This window comes from Thalassophryne amazonica, chromosome 7 (assembly GCF_902500255.1).
Source record: "Thalassophryne amazonica chromosome 7, fThaAma1.1, whole genome shotgun sequence".
Taxonomy (NCBI): Eukaryota; Metazoa; Chordata; class Actinopteri; order Batrachoidiformes; family Batrachoididae; genus Thalassophryne; species Thalassophryne amazonica.
The window spans coordinates 4,101,988-4,114,932 of NC_047109.1; the positions used below are offsets into that span (position 1 = coordinate 4,101,988).

A 12,945-nucleotide genomic window follows, 5' to 3' on the forward strand; every position below is an offset into this window, starting at 1 on the left:
TAATACTATGTACAGCTTAGACCTATATCCAGAAATGACTAGGCCTTCAAGAATCACTTCACATTCAGCTACTCTCATTGATAACATACTTTCAAATGAGAATGATACCAAAACACTAAGTGGCCTATTAATCAATGATATTAGTGACCATTTACCAATTTTTAAAGTAACTGATTTTTTTTTTAATTTATTGAATTTATTAGGCACCAATGCAAAAAACAAACTACACTACAAAAAAAATAAAATAAATAAAATAAAAGTTACAGGAAAGAAAGAACAAGAAAACAATAAACATGGTGCCCGAAAGGTGTCGGCAGAAGCAACGCTTATCAACGCCTGCACCCACTCGTACAGTCAAACCAACCCAGGATAGATGCCAGTTCATACACGTTCATTTCCAACAAAGTCTGAACAGTAGTAGCTCATAACTACCACTGAGGGAAGTGAGTATTTCATAAGAGCTCCTATTTCGTTCTAGTTACCCCGGTACATTCAATAGTAAGAATTTAAATGAAGCACAGTCATCATACAACACAACTCAACGTTTTCCATCAGATACATATCCAGCGAACACCATTTCTCCATCCATCCATTTTCTTCCACTTTATATGGAGTCGGGTCGTGGGGGCAGCAGCTCAAGCAAGGCCGCCCAGACCTCCTGATCCACACACACCTCCCCCAGCTCCTCCGGAGGGAACCCCGAGGCGTTACCAAGCCAGCTGAGAGACGTAGTCCCTCCAGCGTGTCCTGGGTCTTCCCCGGGGCCTCCTCCCAATGGGACATGCCCGGAACACCTCTCAACAAGGCGTCCAGGGGTCATCCGGAAAAGATGCCCAAGCCACCTTAACTGACTCCTGTCGACATGGAGGAGCAGTGGCTCGCCTCCGAGCTCCTCCCGAGTGACCGAGCTCCTCATCCTATCTCTAAGGGAGCGCCCAGCCACCCTGCGGAGGAAACTCATCTCGGTCACTTGTACTCGCAATCTTGTTCTTTCAGTCATGTGTCAAATCTCATGACCATAGGTGAGGATCGGACCGTAGATCGATCTGTAAATCAAGAGCTTTGCCCCCCTACTCAGCTCTCTCTTCACCACGACAATCCAATACAGCGATCGCATCACTGCAGACGCTGCACCGATCGCATCACTGCAGACGCTGCACCGATCTGCTGCCACCTTTTCGTGGTGGGGGAGTTTGCGTTCCCAGATGATCCTAGGAGATACATTGTTGGGGGCTTTGTGCCCCTGGTAGGGTCTCCCATGGCAAACATGTCCTAGGTGACGGGCCAGACTAAGGGCAGTTCAAAAGCTCCCATGACCAACACGAAATCAAGGACCAAGACGTCGCCCGGTATGGCGGAGCTGGGGCCCCATGCTGGAGCCAGGCTTGGGGTTAGGGCTCATGCGCAAGCACCTGGTGGTCGGGCTTTAGCCCACGGGGTCCAGCCGGGCTCAACCCGAAAGAGCGATGTGGGCCCACCCTCCTGTGGGTTCACCACCTGCAGAGGGGGCCATGGGGGTCGGGTGCAGAGAGGACTGGGTGGCAGTCGAGGGTGGGTGGCCCAGCGGCCCTGTCCGCGCTCACAGCCTCTGGCTGTTGGGACCATTTCTTTGTATAAATATTTAAACTGACTGATATTTGGACATCGTTGGAGTTTCTCAGGTAGCTTATTCCATTTTTTTGGGCCACAAATAGAGACACAGAAGCATTTCCTGGTCATCTTTGCGCCAGCAATTTTAAAGTGATACAAACCCATTAAATTATATATTCCTTCTCTTTGCATAAAATATCCTTGAATTCTGAGAGATACTTTTTTTTTTTTTACTTTAAACATCAACTGAACAATCTTAAATGAAATCATGTCACAGAGTTTTAAAATCTTTGATGTAATAAACAGTGGACTGGTATGATCCCAATAACCTGCATTATGAATTATTCTTAATGCTCTTTTTTGAAAGTTGAATAATGGTTGTACTGTAGTTTTGTAGTTATTGCCCCATACTTCAGCACCATAAGTCAAGTAAGGTGCAATCAATGTGCAGTACAGAGTATGTAGTGATTTACCATCAAGAATGTGCTTTGTCCTGCTTAATATTGCCGTACTTTTTGATACTTTCTTTTGACTATGTTGAATATGTGCTTTCCAGTTGATTCTGTCATCGATGACCCCACCTGAAGACTTGTTCTCTTTGACAGGTTCTATATTTACCCCCCTGTATCTTTAACTGTATTTGTTCATCTTTTTTTATGGTTTCCAAATAACATTATTTTAGTTTTAGACCAATTTAGTGACAGTTTGTTCATATCGAACCATCTCTTCAACTTTATCATTTCTGATCCCAGATCAACTAATAATTGTTGCAAATTATCTCCTGAACAAAGTTTGTATCATCTGCAAAGAGGACTGCTCTAAACAGATCAGAGACTTTACATAAATCATTGATATACAATATGAATAACTTTGGTGCCAACATAGAACCCTGAGGAACTCCACAAATGATGTCCAGATATGAAGAACAGCAATCCCCAAGTTTAACAAACTGTTTCCAGTTTTGTAAATAGCTTTTAATCCAATTCAAAGCCACTCCTCTGATCCCATAAAGCTCCATCTTTTGAAATAATATGTTGTGATTGATTGTGTCAAAAGCCTTTAAGTCAACAAATAATCCTAGCACTATTTTCCTTTGGTCCACATGTTTATTAATCTCTTCTACTGCATCTAACAAAGCCAGTGTTGTGGCCCTTATTGACCCATATTGACTATCATTAAGCAAGTTGTGTTGTTCAATACATTTATCCAATCTGTTATTGCAAAGTTTTTCCAATATATTTGACAATTGTGACAGTAGAGACACAGGCCTGTAGTTAGTAAAAAGATGTTTGTCACCAGATTTGAATAAAGGTGTCACTTTTGCTACTTTCATACCATTTGGGACAATTCCAGTTTGAAATGATTTATTAAATAAATATGTTAATGGTTTAGCAATTTCTGTAATTATTTGCTTTACTAAAGACATATGTACATCATTATGATCTGTTGACTTTTTGCTCTTACATGTACTAACTACCTTAACTTCCCTCTCATCAACTGGGCCAAGAAACATTGTACAACCCCTGGCAAACATTATGGAATCACCGGCCTCGGAGGATGTTCATTCAGTTGTTTAATTTTGTAGAAAAAAAGCAGATCACAGACATGACACAAAACTAAAGTCATTTCAAATGGCAACTTTCTGACTTTAAGATACACTATAAGAAATCAGGGAAAAAATTGTGGCAGTCAGTAACGGTTACTTTTTTAGACCAAGCAGAGGGAAAAAAATATGGACTCACTCAATTCTGAGGAATAAATTATGGAATCACCCTGTAAATTTTCATCCCCAAAACTAACACCTGCATCATATCAGATCTGCTCGTTAGTCTGCATCTAAAAAGGAGTGATCACACCTTGGAGAGCTGTTGCACCAAGTGGACTGACATGAATCATGGCTCCAACATGAGAGATGTCAATTGAAACAAAGGAGAGGATTATCAAACTCTTCAAAGAGGGTAAATCATCACGCAATGTTGCAAAAGATGTTGGTTGTTCACAGTCAGCTGTGTCTAAACTCTGGACCAAATACAAACAACATGGGAAGGTTGTTAAAGGCAAACATACTGGTAGACCAAGGAAGACATCAAAGTGTCAAGACAGAAAACTTAAAGCAATATGTCTCAAAATCGAAAATGCACAACAAAACAAATGAGGAACGAATGGGAGGAAACTGGAGTCAACATCTGTGACCGAACTGTAAGAAACCGCCTAAAGGAAATGAGATTTACATACAGAAAAGCTAAACGAAAGCCATCATTAACACCTAAACAGAAAAAAAACAAGGTTACAATGGGCTAAGGAAAAGCAATCGTGGACTGTGGATGACTGGATGAAAGTCATATTCAGTGATGAATCTCGAATCTGCATTGGGCAAGGTGATGATGCTGGAACTTTTGTTTGGTGCCGTTCCAATGAGATTTATAAAGATGACTGCCTGAAGAGCACATGTAAATTTCCACAGTCATTGATGATATGGGGCTGCATGTCAGGTAAAGGCACTGGGGAGATGGCTGTCATTACATCATCAATAAATGCACAAGTTTACGTTGATATTTTGGACACTTTTCTTATCCCATCAATTGAAAGGATGTTTGGGGATGATGAAATCATTTTTCAAGATGATAATGCATCTTGCCATAGAGCAAAAACTGCGAAAACATTCCTTGCAAAAAGACATAGGGTCAATGTCATGGCCTGCAAATAGTCCGGATCTTAATCCAATTGAAAATCTTTGGTGGAAGTTGAAGAAAATGGTCCATGACAAGGCTCCAACCTGCAAAGCTGATCTGGCAACAGCAATCAGAGAAAGTTGGAGCCAGATTGATGAAGAGTACTGTTTGTCACTCATTAAGTCCATGCCTCAGAGACTGCAAGCTGTTATAAAAGCCAGAGGTGGTGCAACAAAATACTAGTGATGTGTTGGAGCGTTCTTTTGTTTTTCATGATTCCATCATTTTTTCCTCAGAATTGAGTGATTCCATATTTTTTTCCTCTGCTTGGTCTAAAAAAGTAACCGTTACTGACTGCCACAATTTTTTTCCTGATTTCTTATAGTGTTTCTTAAAGCCAGAAAGTTGCCATTTGAAATGACTTTAGTTTTGTGTCATGTCTGTGATCTGCTTTTTTTCTACAAAATTAAACAACTGAATGAACATCCTCCGAGGCCGGTGATTCCATCATTTTTGCCAGGGGTTGTATTAAGTATTTATTTTATGTTATTTTTATTATCGCTTAGTATTTTTCCAAAGTATGCTTTTTTTGCAGTTCCGCATAATGGCTGTTCATTTATTTTTATAAGTCCTTATATTTACTCTCAGTCTCTCTTGATTTGTTTCTAATAAACTCTCTATATAGCATATGTTTCTTCTTGCAGTCCTTTTGTTATCCATGGACACTCCTTATATTTATTATTTACACCGTACTGCACGATTGGACAATTTTTATTGTATATATCAAGAAATATATTTTCAAATTTAGCATACGCTAAATTAGCATCATGCTCTGCATAAACAGAATTCCAATCCTGCCGACGTAAATGATTTTTTAAATGCACTAATAGCTTCTTCAGTTTGCAGTCATGTGCGATATATTTTCTCATCACATTTCTTATTTAATTTTAAATCAATTACTATAAAAATTGGAAGGTGGTCACTAATGTCATTGACCAATAATCCACTTGATGTTTTGGTATCAATATCATTAATAAATATATTATCAATGAGAGTAGCTGACTGAGAAATTATTCTTGAAGGCCAAGGAATTTTTGGATACAAATTTAAGCTGTACATAGCTTAAATTTGTATCCAATTATATTAATAAAATCCTCTGTCACTTTATGTTGATATGGATTTAAGAGATCAATATTTATATCACCACAGACAAATGCACACTTATTACCCAACTGTGAAAAATGCTTCTCTATCCAATTTTGAAATTCTTCAATTTTAGAGCCTGGAGCTCTGTATATGCAACTAATAATTATATTTTTACCTTTTTCCATCCCTATTTCAATTGTAATACATTCCAAAAAATGATCCATGGCCATTTTATCTTTAATGCTGTATTTAAGCCTTTTATCAACATACAAAGCCACTCCACCTCCTCTATCATTTCTATTCCGTTGATTGAATTTGTAACCCTCCAATAATCAATCAATCAATCAATTTTATTTATATAGCACCAAATCACAACAAACAGTTGCCCCAAGGCGCTTTATATTGTAAGGCAAGGCCATACAATAATTATGTAAAACCCCAACGGTCAAAACGACCCCCTGTGAGCAAGCACTTGGCGACAGTGGGAAGGAAAAACTCCCTTTTAACAGGAAGAAACCTCCAGCAGAACCAGGCTCAGGGAGGGGCAGTCTTCTGCTGAGACTGGTTGGGGCTGAGGGAGACAACCAGGAAAAAGACATGCTGTGGAGGGGAGCAGAGATCGATCACTAATGATTAAATGCAGAGTGGTGCATACAGAGCAAAAAGAGAAAGAAACACTCAGTGCATCATGGGAACCCCCCAGCAGTCTACGTCTATAGCAGCATAACTAAGGGATGGTTCAGGGTCACCTGATCCAGCCCTAACTATAAGCTTTAGCAAAAAGGAAAGTTTTAAGCCTAATCTTAAAAGTAGAGAGGGTGTCTGTCTCCCTGATCTGAATTGGGAGCTGGTTCCACAGGAGAGGAGCCTGAAAGCTGAAGGCTCTGCCTCCCTTTCTACTCTTACTCTTATGGGTGAGATATGCTCTCTCCTTCTAGTCCCCGTCAGTACTCTAGCTGCAGCATTTTGAATTAACTGAAGGCTTTTCAGGGAACTTTTAGGACAACCTGATAATAAAGAATTACAATAGTCCAGCCTAGAGGAAATAAATGCATGAATTAGTTTTTCAGCATCACTCTGAGACAAGACCTTTCTGATTTTAGAGATATTGTGCAAATGTAAAAAAGCAGTCCTACATATTTGTTTAATATTAAACAGCTAACGGATACAGCAAAACACCGCTGTGCTCCGGAACAGGAAGTGATACAATACCGCAGTGAGAGCCAACCACCAGTAGAGGCAAGCAAGAGCCAAAATCGTCTTCAAACTTAAAACAATAAATAAATAAAGAATAAATAGTTTATATCATCAACTACTGCAAGCCAAGTTTCCGTTACAGCAATTATACTGAAAGTTTGGCCAAGTTGTTTTAAATAATCTTTTATATTCCCAAAAAGTCCAAACTCGTACTGTTAAAGTGAATCCTTGAGAATTTCCCCTCATTTGTAATACAGTTGCTGTATTGTTCTTCTGTATAATACTGACAATTACGATTTATAAAAGAATAAAAATGGTTGTCTGGGTCAGTCTCATATTCCAGGTCTAGTGTATGATGCTTGGTGAACTGAAAAGGCTGTAATTTCTGTGCAGAAGTAAATTCAAAAGAATCAGCTGTCATCATGAAATGAAAAATATAAATAAATAAATAACATAAAATTCACAAACCACAATAGGATTCACCTGAGTTTCACTACATGATGTAAACACATAGATGCTGTGGAAAGCTTTTCCCCAGTTTGATTCTACCCCTGACACACAAACAGAACCATTACTAAGCCAATGAACAAACGCCCATCACTTAAACCTTTCCAAGTCTGAAAGTTCTCTTACCACTATAACTTTAGCTTCTTCCAGTGATCCATTGAACTTAATCATCACTTTACACTTTCTCGTCCAAGTCGCCTGTATTTTTTTCTGTTGTTTCCTGAGGATTCTACCTTGTCTCATCATATCAGTGTTTTTTTGGTCAGGTGTTCATTAACGCACACATCAGAACCTCTGGACTTCTTGGACTGCCTCAACAAATCATTCTTAACTTTTCTGTTTGTAAACCTGATCATGATGGCTTCTTTGCTCTTGTTGTCCTTCTTTGGGGATGAATGACAATCTGCAGTGTCGCTGTTATTAATGTGAATGTGCTTTGAGGAAAAAAAAAAGCTGATAATCTGCTGCTCGAGGGAATCTGTTTCTTCCTGTGTTTCCTCCATAGTACTAGTGCTGTTAGCTACTAACCTGGCGTATGACTTGTGACTAGTGTTCAATCCTGTTAGAACAACATCATCCATTCTGGTGTTCTGCTCCAACTCATCCACTCGTTTTTCCAAAAATCTAATTTTGTTGTCTTTTTATTGCATCAGATTTCTCAACACGTCCTTAAAGCCACGACTTGTCCAAACCATTTGTACACTCTCTGGTACAAATATTTGAGCATCACTTTTTATATTGAATGTCCAAGATTTGGTTAAAAAGTTTAAACTGAAGTTAGGTTTTTGTTTTTTTGTTTTTTTAAGAATCAAGTCCTGTTTATCTTTTGAAGCAAGAAAACAACTTGGAAATGCAACATTCTTGTCTGTCTTGGACTATGGTGATATTTTATACATGCATTTAACCGCCCAGTGTCTTCATGCCTTGGACACTGTGTTTCATGGAGCCTTGAGATTTATGACCATCTTAAAATCTCTCACTCATCACTGTTTGCTGTACTCTCAGGTTGGTTGGTATTCCCTCTCCATTTGGCATTGGATTCACTGGCATCTTGTTATTTATAAGGCAGCAGGGGCATAACACCAAATTCTGGGCCCTAGGTACTCGTCATATTGAAGACCCCCCCCACACACACACACTGTTATGTTCTTTTTTATTAACACAAACACCAAATTTCTAATGTGTAGTCAAACCAGGTCTAAATCATGTATACCTGAGATCACACCTGGGAGTCAGAACCCTTTTTAAAGTTGGGGGAGCAATACTGAGTTGGGGGGTCTGGGGGACCAAATGCACCATGCAATTTGGTCCCCAACTCAGTATAGCTCACTTTCAAGCTCACGTCTCTTTTCAAAGAATTTGGTTAGCAGCTGTTTTCCCTCATTTAGTTTTCTTTCCCTGTCCTTTTTTCTCTTCTTTTTTGAAATCCAGACTGATTTTTTTTTTAGGAATATTTTATTTCAGCCTAAACACTAGGGCTGCAACTAACAATTATTTTTTGGATTAATCGTTTTTTTGTTTGTTTGTTGTTTTTTTTTACTTGCATGTGAGTTTTGCCATCATTTCTTTAAGTGAGTTATTATTAAAAGGTCTTTATCACACAACATCAACGTTTGAGCTTGTAACAAAGTTATGTTATATTCGTGTCAAAAACATACCTGGAGTAGTGTTTTGTTTTATTTTGCGCATACATACATGACTGACACACCACAAAGAGATTTCCATCAGGTTTCAACCAATTATGAGCATTTTTAGATGCCTACAGCAACTATCTCAACCACTGACAACATATTACAGCAAGAGTCCAGAAAAGTATTTTAAAGGCCTGACTAAAGTGGAATATGTGATCTTTAAAAACATATTTTCATGAAAAAAGACACAAATGTGCAGTTTACTGCATTTTATTTTTTTTTCTTATGTAAAAACACAGCTTAGATGTGGTTTGACCGAAACAAATTGTTATTAAACTTAAATAAAACAGTGATGAAGTGGAGGTTTAAGAGTCACTCAGTGTTCACAGGAAACACTTAATTCTATATTTATGTTCATTGTTAGCTGGTTTGATCTTTTCTGTTTTGTTTTATCAGATTCTTTTTGTCCTATCTCTAAAACTGCATTGTGGCATTATTGGTTATTATTACTATTATTGTTGTAGTTGCTATTATTATTATTATTGATATATAAATAAAAAGAAATTACAATTTGTAATACATTTGACTCTTTTAGCACACAAATGTGCTGACAGCTGCAACAGCTTAACACTAACTTTAACATTGAAAACACCACAGACATGCTAATGCGTTTTAAGTTATAAAATACATCTATCAACTGTTTCAGAAGACCATAACAGGTCAGATTAACATAAAAAAGGTAAATATTACTCACAGAAATATGCTCTTTGGGTTTTAGTGGGGAAAAATTAAGATAAAGTGAAATAAAACACTGAATCAACAAAGCGAATCACTGCTTCAATTGGTTCAAGGTTCAAAGCAAAGCCACGCTGCAGAAACGGTTGATTTATATGGAAGAAACAAAACATTTGCAGTAAAACAACGTTATTTAACAGCTAATCGATGACTAAATTAGTTGACAACTATTTTAATAATCGATTAGTTGTTTCAGCTCTACTAAACACCTCTTTCTGTCAGATCCCGTTTGGGATGTGTGTGTGGCAGAGTGCCGCCTGTGCCCCTGGACTAAACCACTGTACAACTGTGCAGGGGTGGAAGGGCCCTCAGAGATCTTTCAATATTATTGTTAGAGCAGAATTATGTTTTGCAACATTTATACATTCATTCTAATTATATTCTTTTACAACATGAATTGTATGGACATTAATGACATGCAACACAAAAATGTATTTAATGACAGTTTTTTGTGCCCCCCCCATGCTCTGGGCCCTGGGTACATAGTGCCCTTTACCCCCCCGGTCCGACGCCCCTGTAAGGCAGTACTTGGACTTCTTCCTCCTTATCTGAACACTTACATTCTCTCGAGGCCTGCAGGGACGTATTGCCTACGTTCACGGGATCTGTTTTTAGTGACTGTCCCTAAAGCCCGCACTGACTTTGGGAAAAAGGCTTTTAATTTTGCAACACCTTCTGCATGGAATCAGCTTCACAATGAATTGCAGTCGAAGGAGTTTTATTCTCATTTTATTCTTTTAAAAGGACCTTGCAGAAAGGCTGTCACTGTTTTGAAATTGATTTGGGACCCAGGTTTTTATGATGACATTGTTTGACTATGTTGAGTGAAAGTGTGTCTATGCATTTATTTGTAAGTGTTTTTGTATTTATTCGTAACCACATTGCTGCCACTTGCCAGGACACTCTTGTAAAAGAGATTTTTGATCTCAATGAGTTTTTATCCTGGTTAAATAAAGGTTTGATAATGATGATTTACTGTGTACATCAATGATTTATGCAAAGTTTCAGATGTGTTTAAAGCAGTTCTCTTTGCAGATGACACAAACCTGTTTTGTTCAGGAGAAAATTTGCAATTATCTGATTTAGGAACTGAAATGATAAAGTTAAAGAGATGGTTTAATATTAATAAATTATCACTAAATTTATCTAAAACTAAAATGCTATTTGGAAATGATAAAAAAACATACAAATTCAGTTAAATATACATGGGGTAAACATAGAACAGGTGAAAGACAATAAGTTGTTAGGTGTCATTATTGATGAAAGTATGAATATTCAACATATTCAAAAGAAAGTATCAAAAAGGATTGAAGTATTAAATAAAGCAAAGCACATTCTTGATAGCAGAGCACTTCATACTCTGTATTGATCATTGGTTGCTCCCTACCTGACTTACTGTGCTGGATGTCTAGCAACTTCCTACTTTTAAACTCTGATAAGACTGAAATGATGCTTCTTGGTCCAGTGAGACATTGGCATCAATTTGACCAGTTAACGCTCAGCCTCAGCTCGTGTGTCATACATCACACTGACAAAGTGAGGAACCTTGGGGTAATTTTTGATCCTATGTTGTCCTTTGACCTCCACATTAGAAATATTACTAGGACTGCTTTCTTCCACCTGCAAAATAAATATAGTGAAGATTCGTCCCATCCTGTCTATGGCTGAAGCTGAGACTTTGATCCATGCATTTATCTCTTCTAGATTGGACTACTGCAATGTTCTATTTTCTGGTTTACCGCAGTCCAGCATTAGGGGTCTCCAATTGGTTCAAAATGCTGCTGCCAGACTTTTGACACGAAGCAGAAAGTTTGACCACATTACACCCATTTTGGCGTCTCTTCACTGGCTTCCTGTCCCAGTGAGATCAGATTTTAATGTTCTGCTTCTAGTCTATAATATTATTCATGGACTGGCACCTCCCTACTTAGCTGACCTAATTAAACCTTATGTACCGGCCCAGGCTCTGCATTCTCAGGGTGCAGGACTACTTTGTGTCCCTAAGATGAATAAAAAGTCTGTGGGTCACAGAGCTTTCTCTTATCGTGTCCCTGTTCTGTGGAATGATCTCCCTGCGTCAATAAAACAGTCAGATTCTGTGGAGACTTTCAAGTCCAGACTTAAAACACACTTATTTTCCCTTTCATATGGCAGCATACTGGTACAGTTTTGTTTTACGCTTTTTACTCTTAATTCATTTTATTAGTAATTGGAGTGGGCTGCGGCCTCAACTTTATCTAAATTCTGGGTCTTTTAGTGAAGCTTAGGGCTAGTGGCCGGCGATCACCTTAGTATTTCTCTGGCTTCCTGTTACTTAATGCCATTGTTGTTCGTAGTGTGTTGTGGCGTTAGCTGTCGTACGTTGTAGGTTTGTTTGTTGTGGTACTAGCTGAGAACGCAGCCGGTGGGTTTTCGGTGGGTTCCCAGGTATACGATTTATAAACCAGCCTGTTGTCAGCAGTCCTGCCACCAGACACAGATTTGCGGGGGGGGGGGGGGGGGGCAGCTTGCACTGCTCTGAGGGGGGCACAATTTTTTTTTTTTTAAGGCCAGAAGTGGAGAATCCTATTTAATCAGGGGTTTCTCCTCAGGACATTTAAAAATGTGAAAAAGATGTGATAATAACAGTTTGAGAAGAAACGAGTCGTCTTCTTGTGTCTGACTCGTGTGAACAAAGCACAGGGCTGTAGAGCAACTGAACAGGACTTAACACACACCTCCTTTATAGATTTAAAATTGTGTGTCAAAGACAAAGTTGTGGAATGAACACAACAGAGGACGAAAGCAGTGAGGAGGACAACGTGCACAGAGAGAAAGAGCCGAGTCTGAGCAAGAAAATCCCTCTGAAGTGAACGTGGGACAACAACTGAAGAGAGTCAGCGTACAGTGGAGAGAGGAGACAGGGGGCAGCGGGTTCGAGTGCTGACTTTAAGACGTTCTATCAGAGATCCTCTGTTCCTGGTTGTTGCTGTAATGAACAAGCTGTGTGAGAAACAGCTCCTGCTTTTCTCCCATTCGACCGCTGATGGCGTCCGTGTGCGCGGCGGGACTGTCGTACACCGGACGCTCTGCAGCGGACCAAAAAAAAAAAAAAAAAAGCGCAGAGTCATTTGGCCACAAGGTGTCTTTTCCCTGTGGGTGTATTTTATGGTGAAATATGCACCAAAATCCAGGAAATGGCACCTAAATATATGTTCACTAATGCATACCCCCCCCACCTACAAGATTCTGGATCCGCCCCTGGACTTTCACGGCACATTTGAGGTGCAGGTTCAGACTGTGGATTTTTGAGGTCATGTCACATCGGACAGACGCAGATTTTTGATTTGATCCAGCTCTTATTTTGTGCAAAAGCAGATTTTGTGGGGAAACTTAACGGGGAAGAAAAACTTCTCTGCGCAAATCAA

The 12,945-nt window shown here is 39.1% G+C and overlaps 1 protein-coding gene across 1 annotated transcript in view; it reads right to left on the bottom strand.

Moving 5' to 3' along the window:
• The window catches only part of myo1eb (myosin IEb), a 77,876-nt gene that overhangs the window by 47,947 nt on the left and 16,984 nt on the right, over positions 1–12,945 (bottom strand). The window lies entirely within an intron of this gene.